This window comes from Cricetulus griseus, assembly GCF_003668045.3.
Source record: "Cricetulus griseus strain 17A/GY chromosome 1 unlocalized genomic scaffold, alternate assembly CriGri-PICRH-1.0 chr1_1, whole genome shotgun sequence".
Classification (NCBI taxonomy): Eukaryota; Metazoa; Chordata; class Mammalia; order Rodentia; family Cricetidae; genus Cricetulus; species Cricetulus griseus.
In genome coordinates, this window is record NW_023276807.1 from 15,299,855 (window position 1) to 15,315,271 (window position 15,417).

Here is a 15,417-nt window from a genome sequence, read left to right on the forward strand (position 1 = left end):
GAGGAAATTCATGCCTAGTACTGTAAACCTAACCAACTAGTTAACACTGCTAAGACTGTGAAGCCTAAAGGAGAACCTACTAATGCCTCTTTCCTAAACCAATATAATTCCTAACTCCATATCTCATACTCATTTCCATACACACAAGTAAGTATAGATTTTACTTATCATCAAAGAAACTTCCCTTTGTAGCATATACAGACTATTACAGAAAGCCAAAATTGTTCAGACTGTAGAGAACATCTGATCATGGGGTAGCTGTGCTGGCTAATTTTATGTCAACCTGATACAAACTAGAGTCATCAGAGAGGAATATTCCTTGATTGAGAATATGCCTCCAAAATATATAGCTGTAGGCAAACCTGTAGGGCATTTTCTTAATTAGTGATTGATGGGGAGGGTCTAGTCTATTATGGGTGGTGCCAACCCTGGGATGGTGGTCCTGAGTTCTTTAAGCAATCAGGATGGGTAAGACATGGGGAGCAAACCAGTAGGCAATACTCCTCTGTTGCTTATAGTGGGAAATTACCAATACGGAGCCAAGTAGAAATATAAGGGTATTTAATAGGGAAAAGCCTTACTTACAGAGCGACCTAGCCAGCCAGCATGGCAGCAGTCTATAGGCAAGCCAAAAGGGAAAACCGAAAGTGAAATGCAGCCCTGACCCTCTCACTCAAAGACCTACAGAAATATGGCATTTAAACGGTTTAGGTTTTTTATTGGCAGTAAGACACAACTGCTCCTGGCACACCAACTACATCAGAAAGGAGGATGGGCATCGAAGAAACTCATTATAGAGTTTACTTTCAACATGGAAAGATTAGCCATTTGGGCAAGAAACTGCTCTTGCCTGGACTGTTTGTTGCTGTATAAACTGGACATACAGGACCCACAAGAAAGTAACTGCTAAACTTACAAAACAAGACAATACAAAGGGTTCCTGTTGAAATGGAGAAGTGTGCCAGACACACTGTGGCCTATGGGCTAAAGATGGATGCCCCAATGTTACAGAGGAACGTTGGGTGACTGTCCAGGTAGCAGATCTTTCTATCAATTCTAGAGTTTATATATTATCCTTCTGTGGTCTTTGATAAAATTAAAGACAGATAGTTATGGTTATAGTTTTCTTCAGTTATTATAAAAGATAAGTTATCCTTTTATTTTAGACAGAAAAGAGGAGATGATGGGGGAAGTACTTCTATGTATGTTTAGCTTATTGATTGTTAAATAAAATACTGTTTGGCCAATGAGACAGCAAGTTAGATGGGACTAGGAGTCAAAGAGGATTATGGGAAATGTAGTAGAGAAGTGGTGATCCAGGCAGGAAGTGACATAGCAAGGAGACTCATATATAAGCAAAGGAAACAGGAAATGTCCCCCTTTTTCACTCTTCCTCCAACAGCGCAACGTGATCCACTGGCAAGGAGGGATGCCAATAAGGCGTCTGGTAAGGTAAGTCTTATAAAATATATAGATTTATGATAATTAAGACTGAGCTAGCAGATGAGAATCCTAGTCATTGGCCAAGCAGCTTTGAACCTAATACAAGTTTCTGTGTATTCATTTGGGCCTAACTCCGGCGGGTGGCTGGCATAAAGCACACATGTAGCAGTGGGGCTCAGTGGCTTTTGGTGGAAAGAGTTATCGTAACAGTTGCTTCTCTAACAGCTACTGCCTCAGGGTTCCTGTCCTGACTTCTTTGATAATAAACTGTGATGTGCATGAGCTGAATAAAGACTTTCCTCCCCAAGATCCTTTGTTCACAGTGTTTCATCTCAGCAATAATAACCCTAACTGAGACAGTACCCAAACCCCAATTGATACATCCATAATGCAACCCCTACACCAAAGGTTCAGGGAACATTGAAGATAAGGGAGCAGAAAGATTATAAAAGCCAGAGGATTAGGATGCTGGCTGTGATATAGTGTCTTCTATATATGACAGTGTATATACAAACAATGAAATCTCAACATATGATTGCCTAAACAGGAACTGAGCATGACAACATAATTTGACATGCCAACATGGATGAAGAAATCTCATAAGGCCCCAGTCCTAGATGAAGAGCTGCAGGTAATTAATTAATGTCTGTGAGAGAGGCAAGATTAGTCTTCCTGAGGGATAATCTCTAAAATTGGTTATCCAATGGCAAATACAAAGTGATCAACCCTAAAAACTTATACATAAGAGCAACACAAAATGACCCCCCTCTCTCTCTCTCTCTCTATATATATATATATATATATATATATATATATATATATATATCAATGTCTACATTTAAAACAATTATAAAGATGAATAAAAAAAACAGCCCAAAGAATTTCTAGAGTTTGTTTGTAAGACCATGGACATACTGTAGCAAGGAGCAGGAGGAAAATCATTATAAGGACTGTAACAGAAATGCCCTTATGGAGTTTAATAGTGTGCTAACTACACAGCTTACATAGCAGTATCAAGGGCAACATTGGTTCAGCTTCTATATATAACATATCGGTTTAACATTTTATATATATAACTTTTAGAATTAAATTTCTTTTATAAAAAATCTTTTGGTTTTTCTTGATTTTTGGAAGGATAATTATCATTTAGTGAATATAGAGTTTCTGGAAACAGTTATTTAATTCAAATAATAACTCTACCTGTCACTAACTAGACAATCCTTGACAAATGCCTAAAGCATTTAAGAATAATAACCCTTTTGTAGGAAATATATATGTATATATGCATACACACACACACACACACACACACACACACACACACAGGTGTGTGTATGTGTAATAAACATTTCATATGCTTGATTTCTCACTTCATACTGCTAAATTTATTATCAAGTAACTATTTGTGCTTGTCTGTTTTTATTCCTGAAGGCTAGAAAGTATTCTCCATTAACACAGACACAATTGAGAGGCCCTAGAACACAGAAGTCATTAGATAAAGGTCTAAAATCATCTTCACTCTGTGAGACAATTCTGGTTTCTACTTGGTTCTTTAGAGTCCCCAGTAAGAAACTGTCCTTATTTCCCATACTAGCACTCAGATTATGTCTCACAATACTATTTTTTCTCTTTCTCACCTCTAGCTCATGTTTCATTTTTTTCTTGGAATTTCCTCTTTTTATTTAGAAAATATTTTTATTTGTTGAGGATTTCATACATTGTATTTTGATCATATTCATTCCTTTCCCCAATTTCTCTGAGATCACCAATTCCATATCTATCCAACTTGGTGTTCTTCTCCTTTAAAAACACATCAACTCCATTTTGTGCTGTCCATGTAGTCTTGGGTTGACTTAAAGAATTAAACCTATTGTGTTCCACTTCATTTTTTTGTTCAAAATTTAGGAAAATTTTTTAAAATTCTTCCATTACTACTCATATTTACATATTCATACCCCCCATTCCCTCGACCTCCCATCCTCCCATGTTCTCCACCAATCCCCCACAACCCATCCCCCTACTCCTCCTCAGGGATAGTGAGGCCCTCCATGATGAACCTTCAAAGTCTGTTATATCATTTGGGGGAGGGCCTAGGCCCTCCTTGCTGTATCTGGGCTGCAATAGCAAACCTCCATAGGGAATGGGCTCCCAAAGTCCATTTGTGTTAAAGACTGCCTCCGCTATTAGAGGTCCCATAGACTGTCTTGGTCTCCAAGCTGGCACCCACATTCAGAGGCCTTTCTTCGGTCCAATGCTGTTTCTCCAGCTTTATGACTAGGGTCTCCATGTTCTCCCTAGGTCAGGTCTACTTGCACCCAAATCATTTCTATAGGTTCTGCCTTTGTCAAAACAAAAAGGCATGCATAAACATTATATTCATCTTGAATTATCTCTGGTGCCTTGCCCAAACTACTAATCTCACTGTATTTTCCTTTCTGTTATCATATGCACCTTTTGCACAGATTGTTTTTGCTGTTTGAAGAATGTTATTTAGGACTTCAGCTATGTCCCCTTCTCCAATACATTTACATACATACATACTGTGTACATATGTATGTATGTATATGTACCCAGTGCCAGACCTAGGATCCTTGTCATGTGTCTTCGATCTTCATTGTCCAGTTCGTTTAATCTGTTGACCATTTTGTTGCACTTGTAACCAAAGCAAAGTTTCCTGTATTTTCCATTCTTTGAAATGGATATTCTTCCCTCCCCATATTTTTTGAGAGAAGATGACTGGATCTTCTCTAAATTTAGAAATCCCTCTAAATTCTTTATAAATTAGCTAAATATTTTGTGATTTAATTTACTGAAAAAACTCAAACATTTTGTATACATTTATTTTGAAAGATAGCTAGAAAAAGTTTCTTTTCCTGGTTATTTGGGGGAATTTCTTTTGCTTCTCAGATCTGGGAAGAAGAGAAAGGATTTAGATGGTTTCTTCTTCCCAGGTTACTGAGTTAGAATCTTGCTTTTGAAAACCATCCTATTTCATTCTGTTTTTCTACAGGCATACAAGTGTATTTTTCTGCTCACATTCCACACTAGTGACTTTTATGATTCCCAGGCACTCACCTAGGTCATGGATCACTCATGGAAGCATTAGTTATAAGAGGGAGCCAGCAGGGTAATTTAGTAGTTGTTTCAACCCTTCCATTTTGACTCATAGTAATGATAGACTATCTTAAGAAAAACCAGTTTATCTGGCCAGAACATGAGAACAGTTAAAAAAGACAAGCTCATATCCTTCCTCCATACTATGCTGATGAGCCCTTTGTGGACAAAGAGTACATCTAAAATTTCATTATTGCTTTGGGGCATACTTAGTCTCTTAATCATGGTAATTCCAGTAATGATAATAGAGTCGAGGAGCTGTTAATCAAGTAGGTACCTTTCTGGAAGTCCATTTTTTTTCCTCTATAAGATTCAAGCATTTCAGTAATTATGTGATTTACATATTTCAAAAATAAAGGAAGAAATTTTACCTTTCAGAAGTTCAACATAAAAATTCAAGGACTAATTAAATATTTCTCTTAAATTTCCATGACTTTATTATGTACCATTTAGTTAAAGTTGCCCCTTTGCCTATCACTACTGTTTTAAAGATGACTTCAAATGAACCTACGTAATTTTAGCAAAGATTAAAAAAAAAACAAAACTAAAATTACCCTCATCACTTTCAAGGAAATGCTATGTTAGTAACACACTGATCTTTCTGCCAAAGTAAATATTGGCAACTTACTCATACACAGAGATTCCCTGTATAGCTTTTCAGATCGAACAAACTATGATCTCATGAGCTTGATGCAGGGAAATGCCAGTGAGAATGCAAATCACTAGTGACAACTTCTTACAACATGATGAGGATTTTTCAGACAAGAGAACCCTTCTGGTTATATTCAGTATCTACTCAATGGTTGATAGGAATCTAATCAATGGTATCTTGCTGAATGCACTACTTAAATTTTATTTTACAATTGTATGCCATGTTATGCATCATCGTTGTAATGTATTGTTTCATGTTAGATTATGTTTGTATAACATTTCTGAAGTGCTGTAGGCTGAGTAACAGTGATTCACTGAAGTACAGGGGACTTGTTTTCATGCCATGAATTTCTATTTTTCTCATTGTTGCAAAATTGCACATATTTTGTTGATTTCTCTACCCCTGATTGAACCAAATGAGGTTTTCAAAGCATGTATTCCTACTTTACATTCTATTTCTGCCTTCCATTTTATTGAAACAATGTTTTGTCATGCAGCTAAGGTTTGCCTCATACAATCCCCATCTATCAGCATTTCAGTGGTGAAGATTACAGGTGTTCATCACCACACCAAACCCTTCCATCTCTCACAGGATGTTTGTTTGTATTTCAATTATTCCAAAAATCTCATGTAATTTTGAAAATAAAACATCACTAAACATTCTTAATCCTTTATGACCCAATAGGTCCTGAATTTTATATTTCAATGATGTTATTGACAATAGAGCAGTCAGAAACTGGCATATTGTAGGTTTCTTACACTTTACCAATAGGTTTATATATGGTAGAATCAATATGTCTTCTGCAAGGAGGAATTCTTGGTGAAATATTTATTTGGAATATTTTATGTGATTAATTTTATTTGATGATTTCATATAATATATTCTGATTAATCTTCTTTTATTTCTTTCCTGTTCTTATCAACTCAACTCCTCACTCTCTACTATCCCTCTCCAATACTAATGACTTTTTTGGGGGTGGTGGTGGCTAGTAAGTTTAATCAGAGACATCTGTGTGACCAGTGGATTGGAGCTATCCTTCGAAGTCAGGCAGGATTATCAATGGGCACACAACTGAAGGCCATGTGTTCCTCTCTTCCTGAATCTATCAACATCCAAAAGTTCAGTAGTGAGCGGTAGGGCCCCCTGATTTTCTTCTCCATTCATGCCTAAGTATTGACACACTAATGTTTGTGCACACCTAGTACAGACATCTATAGTTGCTGTAAATCCATAATCTCGGTGGCTGTGACTTCACCAGGAGATAGCATTTCATGGTCCTTCCCCTGTCTTCCAGTCTACATTCTCTCAAATGTAACCACTTCAAATGCTATGGAAAGGTAAAATGTAACACTATTTAATATACTGATCTTCTAGTACTTGGCAAACAATAACTTCTTAATTTACTGTAACACCATGAAAGTTGAAAATTTCCTGAGGTTCTATTGACGCACATAGAGAAACTAAGCTTTCTATTATTTTTACTACAGTGAAATCAGTCCAGAGCAAGTTTAATTTTAAATTCTAATAGTAAAGTGTATTTTTCTGAAGCTTCACAGTATATTTTTTACATAATAGCTAGTTTCAATACAAGGGTTATATACCAGCTATATTCTTTAAGAAACTATGTAAGCGATACAAGTCATTTGCCTAAGCGCTCTCTCTCCTCTCTCTCTCTCTCTCTCTCTCTCTCTGTGTCTCTCTCTGTCTCTCTCTCTCTGTGTGCCTGTCTGTCTGTCTCTGTCTGTCTGTCTCTATCTCTCTATCTCTCTCTGTCTCTATGTGGGTGTCTGTCTCTGTCTGTCTCTATCTTTCTCTGTCTCTCTGTCTCTCTGTCTCTGTCTCTGTCTCTCTCCCCCCAACCCACAAAAACCAATTCTTTTGTTAATACTACTACCATGGATTTACTGTGTCATAAGGAAGAAGAGTGTTCAGATCTAAGCATACTTTATTACCAGATATATTACTAGAATCCTTGTTTCTGCATACTCTTATATCTAAGCAAATAAGAAATCAAATCATAATGTGGTAATAATTTGCATCTTATTGCTAATGAGATTTGTGATGCTTTTGTATTTTTATTGACTGTTTTTCTCCTCTTGTGATCAATGTTTGCTTGATTTTTGCCTGTTTTTCTTTGAGATTCTTTGTCCTTTCTATTATCTCTATGATATTCCTCTTTGAATTCTAGATGCAAAATTTTTGTAACTTATTTTAGTTGTCAAATACTTGCATTGGCTTATGGTTTTGTCTATTCACATCATTTATGTTATTTAGTAAGTAGAATTATATTTAAATATTAGGTTTTGGAGAATATTTTTACAGAATTTAACTTTTATGAAAGCTTTACTAAATGAAATAAGTTGAAGAGTATGTGGGCTTTAACGTGAGCTGCACTACCCTTACATATAAACATTTAGCAATATTTTAAAGCTCCTCATGAGTAACACAAGAAGCTCAGATTGCTTTGAATGTAATGTCTCTCTCAAATTATGTTTTTAAATGTTTTTCAGTTTATTACTGATTTTATATACATATATATGTATACATTTATATAGAATATTCTATGATTTTTCCACAGATAATGATGCTTCTCCTTTTCCTTTCTTTTTGATATAAGATATATATATATATATATATATATATATATATATATATTATATATATATATAGGTTTTTCCGAGACAGGGTTTCTCTGTGTAGCTTTGGAGCCTATCCTGGCACTCGCTCTGGAGACCAGGCTGGCCTCAAACTCACAGAGATCCACCTGCCTCTGCCTCCTGAGTGCTGGGATTAAAGGCATGTGCCACCAATGCCCAGCAATATATTCTCTTTTTTTGGTTCTTTGAGACAGGATTTCTCTGTGTAGCTTGGGAGCCCATCCTGGCACTCGCTCTGGATACCAGGCTGGCTTCGAACTCACAGAGATCCTCCTACCTCTGCCTCTTGAGTGCTGGGATTAAAGGATTGTGCCACCAACGCCCAGCTCTTTTTGATATATTCTTACTTAGATCTTTTATGCTGAATTTTTTCTTCTTAAGAAATATTTTTGTCATTCCTTAATAGTAAGTCTTTCCCTTAGGTATCATGGGAAATACATAATTCAGCTACCTGGTTCTTCCCTTAGGTATCATGGGAAATACATAATTCAGCTACCTGGTTCTGTTAACATCTCTATCATCACATATTTTAATCAGATGAGTTTCCTATTTCCTTTATTTCATGTCTATTCACATGTGAGTGTACATCATATATATATATATATATATATATATTCTTATCCATAGTACAATAAATAAGTTTCCTAAGTTTTTATGCTTATCCAATCATTATCGGCAACTGAAAATAGTCTTAACTTTATCAACTCATAAATTTCCATATTGTGTATACACACACACACACAGAAAGAGAGAGAGAGAGAGAGAGAGAGAGAGAGAGAGAGAGAGACAGAGACAGACAGAGACAGAGGCAGAGAGACAGAGAGACAGAGAGAGAGCAAGAATGATGGACTCTTCAAACGTTTGTCTATGACAAGATGTGTTGTTAAGAATCTGTTGCACACATTGGTGTAATGAACAAGCTGTGTTACATGCATTGACATGATGAGCCCCAAGTGGCACATCTGTTTTTGCCCCTCCAAGGCTCAGAAAGAACCGCAGAAGAGGTGGCTGAAAGCAAGAGAACAAGTGAATGGGTGGTGTGTTGCCAACTGACATCTGAACATGACATGGACTTTGCACTCAGGAATGCATGGCGCAAAACCTGCACACTGTCAAACCCATTAACATTTCATCATGGATCATGAGGAACTCCCAAGGCAACACCCATCCCTGAGGGATTACTGGCAGATAATGCTTGTTAAGGGAGGAATATCACACTGAAAAGCATCCAAGTTCCAGTCTAGAAACACCATAAGATTAGCAGGAGATTTAGAAAGTTGTGCTGCACAGGAGATGTGGTGGGGAGGTAAGCAGGGCATTTAACAACTAAAAGTCATTACAATCAGCAATGAAGACTCAAAGAATAAAGGAAAGACATGCATACTTTGAGTCTTTCTTTTTTATGAAAATTTAAAATCACACACTAGAGAATTTTTGAGGTACATATATGTGTGTGCAAAGCAAAGTGTGAGAAGCAGAGTGGTGAGTATTTTTTCAGGGTGTTAGAGCCCAGGCTGAGGAGGTGGGCTTGCAGGAGCTAAGTGGGGCTTTCCAGAATTACAATGTGCTCTTAATGTGAGTTTATCAGTGCTTATTTTATGAACATTTTAATATTTAATATTTATACTTTAATGATAGAAATTCAATGTGTTTATAAGCTTTTCTCAGTAATGGAGAATAATGGCAACAATAATGTTCAACAAATGGGGATTTTGCATTTTTAATTTTTGGAAAATTGTCTTTGGTTATATAATGTAATATGCCAGAATGGTTGATTCATTAGTATGACTTTTTCGTTTTTTTTTTTTTTTTCAGAAAAGAACTATTAAGTAGCATTCGGTATACATACTGACAAAAATATCATTTATGGCAATGAATCTGAGAATTAATTTTTAGCAAGGCTCTAATATTTATCATCTTCTGCTGCCACATAATCACATAAGAATTCATACTTTTTAAACAAATTAGCCTCCATACAGTATAAAATAACAGTGTCTAATATAGGTCAGGCTCTAAGTAACATTATTTGGATCTCTCTCAAGTGGATATACTTTTTACACAAATACCAATCTAACCAACTACCATTAGTGAAATTTTTCTTTGTGTTTCTTTATTGAGTGCCATAGAGAAAGCAGTGTTACAGGGTTGCAGAGCTCCACATGAGAGATACAGCCAGTGCTCCATTGCCATGTTTCAGATCTTACTGATGAGACCAAAACAACTCTGAGCATCGAGATCTGAGCAACCAAGACCTGTGGGTTTGGTCTGGCTATACACTACAAAGTATCACATCTCATCCTCAGCGCCAGTGCTAGAGTCTAGACAGAAGTGATGCTATGACTTAAAAGCCCCTGGGATATCTTAAGGCCTCCAGAGCTATGGGGAGAGAATAGGTATTTTGTTTCAATAGTCTGGCTAGACTGATAAACGTCATTGATTGATTCTTACTCATCACTTACCATACAAAACAGCAAAAATAATTAAGAAAGGGATATACACATTGCTCCCCAGAGCTCATGTTTTAGTGGGACAGGTAAATGTGTTCCTAACTAACTCCACAGAAGGTCATCTGACCAAATCGTTTCTTTTCAGGAGTTAGCAAAGGAATAGAGGTGACAATTCTTATGTGAGGTCACAAGGGTAGATTCCCATATCTGCAAGTGTGTGTGTGTGTGTGTGTGTGTGTGTGTGTGTGTGTGTGTGTGTGTGTGTGTGTGTAGGCTAAAAAGTGAAATCAGCTAGGCATGACAATACAACAGTGTAGCACAGGAAGAAGATTTTTATGAAGTGGGGTTCTTTGGTTTTCTTTCTTTTTAAATTTTAGAATTAGGGCACAGTGAAAGGAGGATGGTTCAGGGAGTGAGCATCCATGCGAGGCCAGTATTCAAGAGAACAGAGAAACCTGTGCTATGAGGGAAGTACAGGTGGCAGTAAGTGCTGCCTTTGGTCTGTCTCACCTGGGTCTGTCTCACAGATGCCTGAAGATGCTACTGCTGATGTATTGTAGAACCCATAATTTCAGGACCCGTTCAGTCATCACTCTGAAAATTCAGTCACAATTAAGTGTTCATAAGTATTGCCTTTACTAGATGAGAGGATCCTCGAAGACACTCACCATATTTCCATCAAGCACTGAATTTATTCTTCTATGAAATTGTATCTTGCCTATAACATGCCATTAAAATCAACCATCCAACAGTCAGCAAACAAAAATAAGAATTTTTACCTTTTCCTGAAAACTCAGTAATTATTTTGACTCTCAATTTCTGTAATAGTTAATTTTACATGACTTTTTTTATACACTATCACATTAGACTTTCAACCTCTGATTTAAAAAGTAATACTTGTCTTATTGTTAGTTAATTATTAATAATAAACAATTTATTGCTTATTCATTAAACAATTTATTAATTGTTTATTTAGTAGATCATGGTATTTAAAAAATTATTTGGTACACCTTTTTGATATTTTACTGCTGGTCTTCTATAGAGTCAGGACAATCGGGTGCCAATTTTAAAGAAATGCTAGTGAAGGTACTGTCCTTTACTCATCTGTGATGTGGAGTGTCCTGATAGTTGAGTTGACAAATGAATGGCTGACTTGAAACACTGGGTTTTGCAATGGCTTCCATTCCTCACTGTAGGGCCTCCGAGCCATTGCCTTGAAGTTCATTTGTTGCTTCCCTGCTTTACTGATGTGGAAGCCTCTAAGTGGCCTTAACGTCAAAACTAAGGTGCTAAATTTTACAGCAAGATCAATTTCCACAGTGTTTTTACTGCCAAATACATTTTTTAAAGGATGCATTAAATTTAGAGTCTGTCTAGAGGATGATTACTAACAGGTTGTTTCAGGAGAAAACAAGTGGTGCACTCGTGTGAATATTTATCTGGCAGTTCCTTGAGATACTAGATTATTACAGATGGCAGAGAGAAAGCACTACCAGTGATGTGACATGGGAGAATTTATCATCAGAAGTAGGTGATTTCATAGCGTGTCAGCATTACTGTACCTACAGTCTTGTAAAAAATGTTAGGATCCCAGTTCATTTATCATTAAACAAGGCACTCACCTGTGCACTACCTCCAGAAGCTCTGCTGAACATTTGCTCATCTAATTTCCTTTGATGTTAGTCTGTTATTGTAGTGGACACTTTAGCAGTGTGTGGCTGTATAACATATGCACATTTAAATGAAAAGGGTGAAAGCACAGAAAAAGAAAGTAACCCCATGCAGACCCTCCTCTCTGAAAACTGATGAGTAAAACTGACACAGTTTTCATGGGATGTTTTGTCTCTTTGATTGGCATTCAGTCTGTAAAGAAATTATTTGCCTCAGATAATTCACCCAAATGCATGTAGACTAGATACTAATTAGTTGACTTGAAATCCCAGCTCTGGATTGCTTGGACAATGGTGCTGGTTCCTCATGCTCTCCCTGTACATAAACTTCCATATCTAAGATTTAACTCATTCAGGCACTAAAGGCAAAACACCACATGTGTAACACTTTGTGTCACTTCTCTGTGTTTAGTGCCATTGTGCTATGGCCTAGAAGCCATCAGCTCTGCCCCAGAAATCTCACTTGAAATCTGGCTCTGATGCTCATTGGTTAGGTAGCATTTTGTCATATTATTAAACCTCTAATGCCTCCATTTCTTCAGTTTTAGAATGATAATAATAGGAACAAAATAAAGTTGTTATTGAAACTAACAGCTGAAGATACAAACTTTGTGTAGCATATAGATCACAATAAGTATGAAGTTAGAGTAATTCCCTTAGTTATAAAAACATCATTAAGAGTCCAGTTTTGGTTGTTTGTTATTTTATTGTTTGAAACTACTCTAATTATTTTTGTTTCCCAATTTCATTGAATCATTAGTTAGCACTGGACCTAACCAGTTTGAACTTCTTGAGTGAAAGAAAAACAAAAGATAAGTAGGGTTTCTAATTTGTGTTATAACTACTTTTCCCACAATAGATGATGTATGTCAAGCAAATAATCACTACTCTCATACAGGTTGGAGTTTAGCTTTCACATATTATACTCATTCCTGTACCTATAAGATTTGCTTTAGGAGTTTCATTAGCTGCCCGTTTTTTATCATTTTTTATTTGAATTAGAAACAAGATTGATATACATGACAATCCCAGTTCCCTGCTCCCTCTCTTCCTCCCCTAACAGCCCCCCAACAAAAAACCTACCTTTCACATATCCTTTCTCGTAGCTGCCTCCCCTCTCTTCCCATGCTCTCAATTTGCTCAGAGGATCATGATCCTTTCACCTTCTCCAGGGGACAATTGTGCAGCAGAAGCGTGCCACAGCTTTTGCCTGCTGTATGTTCATGCTGAATAGGTGTTAGCTGTGTAGACAGACCTATCTGGCAGTTTCTACATATGCACCTGTCATATTAGTCTAATATTTTAATCCTAGAACTCCTTAATGGACAAAAAGAATTCTACTTCTTACTTTTATTGTGGTTGTGTACATAAAAGCTTTAATGTAAAATAGAGAGGTAAAGAGGCTTTATTGATTCTGCCTTTGGTAATTATTCTATATAAAATGTGTGTTCAGTAAATGATAAATTGAATTGCACTAAATAACTATATATATGGATATATGAAGAATGATAAAATTGCTCATTAAAGTATAGTCTCAGAGTTTGCCCTCTTTTGTGATCACCTACTTTATTTCTACTCTTGGTCAAAAACCTATGAAACTAAAAAGCACTACTTGACAGATAGGAAGTGTTAGCATGAAGTACTTACTACAGTCATTATACTTTTATGTTCATTGTATTAAGTTATACTCATGCAAAGTAAAAGAGCTGGGGATGTATACTTTAGGCAATGAGAAGTTGTTTATAAAGAAAGAAATTATACAATGAAGTGAGTATTTTAGGAACACTAACCTAAGTTTAATATTTGAGGTGGAAAAGGCAATGAGAAAACTGAATGACAGCTTGTAGATTTTTGTCTGAATTAAAAACTAAAATCAAACCAGGAGTAAACAAGGTAGGCTTCCTGCAGACCTTCTCCTGTCACTCTTTCCCTAGACTCAAACTCCCAGCCTCATCCCTAGTGCTGTAAGGAATACCAGCTACAACCTTCCCTGCCTCATGCCCAAAACTCCTGTAGTGCCCACAAACCATCACCTCCTAATAGCCCTCCCCCACTTCTTGATTTGATGGAGACTCCAGATCCAGCAGCCCCCCTAAAGGAAGGGTTACTCCTGCCAGGTAAACAAGTAGGCTGAAGGCAGACCCACACCTCTCCTACTGATCCTGAGATCCAATCCCCCCAGCCTCATCCCCAGCTCTGGAAACCTCCTGCCTGTGGTCTCCCTTTTCTCTCTGATCCCATCCCTAACAGATCACAAAGATCTTCTCCAACCTTCCTTCCCTTAACTCATTTCAGTGTACCAGTCTACAACACCAACAGGCATTTCCTGTGAACACACCATCTGAACAGTACAGAAAAACAGGCAACACAGAATGGATGTGAAAACAGGATCCATCCTTCTGCTGCACCCAAGAAATACACTGTGTTGAGACATCACAAGTAAACATTACCTGGGTCACGATAAAGGGTGGGAAGCGGATATTCCGAACAAATGGACATAAGAAGCAAGCTGACACAGATAGTTTAGCAGCTAACAAGATAGACTTCAAGCCAAAAGTAATCAAAAGAGATATGGAAGGATACTACATAACCAGCAAAGGAAAAATCGACCAAGATGAAATTTCAATTCATAAAATGTATACCCCAAACTCAAGGGCACCCAAGTTTTTAAAAGAAACACTACCACGACTTAAATTACACATTGGCCCTCACACTTGTACAGCCCCTATGGAAATCAACAAGGCAGTTTCTCAGAATGCTGGGAATCAACTTACTTCAAAACCCAGTTATACCACTCTTGGTCATATACTAAAAGGAAACTCTATTGTACCACAAGGACACTGGTTCAATCATGTTCATTGTTACTTTGCAGGAACTAGAAACAACTTAGATGAACCTCAGCAGAAGAATGGATAAAGGAAATGTGGCATATTCATAGAGTGGAGTATTACTCAGCTTTTAAAAATAATAACAGCATGAAATTTGCAGGCAAATGGAAACAAGGAACAAGGAAAAAAATCATCTTGATTGAGGTAACCCAAATGAGGAATGTATTCACTTGTAAGAAGATATTAGCTATTAAGTAATGATATCCAAGCTACTAAACATAGGCCCAAAGTAGTTAGGTAAAGAGGAAAGTCTGGGTGGGGGTGAGGAACACATGGATCTACTTGAGAGGAGAAAATAGAACAGACTGTATGGGTGGATTATATGGGGGTGGGGATGAGAGTGGGGCGATCTGGTGGGGTAGAGGAAAGAGTGTGGGGAGAGACTGGAATTGTGGAGGCATTTGAGAATGATGTTGAAACCTAGTATAGTAGAAACTTCCTGGAATCTATGAAGGTGATCCTACCTAATGAGGACTCCTATAATGGGTGATAAGGAGTCTCAACTGCTCCTCTCCTGTTAGCCAGGTGAGTCTTCCAGTGATGGGA

The 15,417-nt window shown here is 37.1% G+C and overlaps 1 protein-coding gene and 1 long non-coding RNA gene across 3 annotated transcripts in view; one reads left to right on the forward strand and one right to left on the reverse strand.

The window, feature by feature from the left end:
- Positions 1-15,417, reverse strand: part of Khdrbs2 (KH RNA binding domain containing, signal transduction associated 2) — a 409,392-nt gene that overhangs the window by 136,063 nt on the left and 257,912 nt on the right. The window lies entirely within an intron of this gene.
- LOC103162635 lies at positions 1,397-15,071 on the forward strand. The gene is made up of 3 exons (XR_004772545.1): positions 1,397-1,452; positions 1,991-2,074; positions 14,856-15,071. It is a non-coding gene; the product is annotated as an uncharacterized LOC103162635 (long non-coding RNA).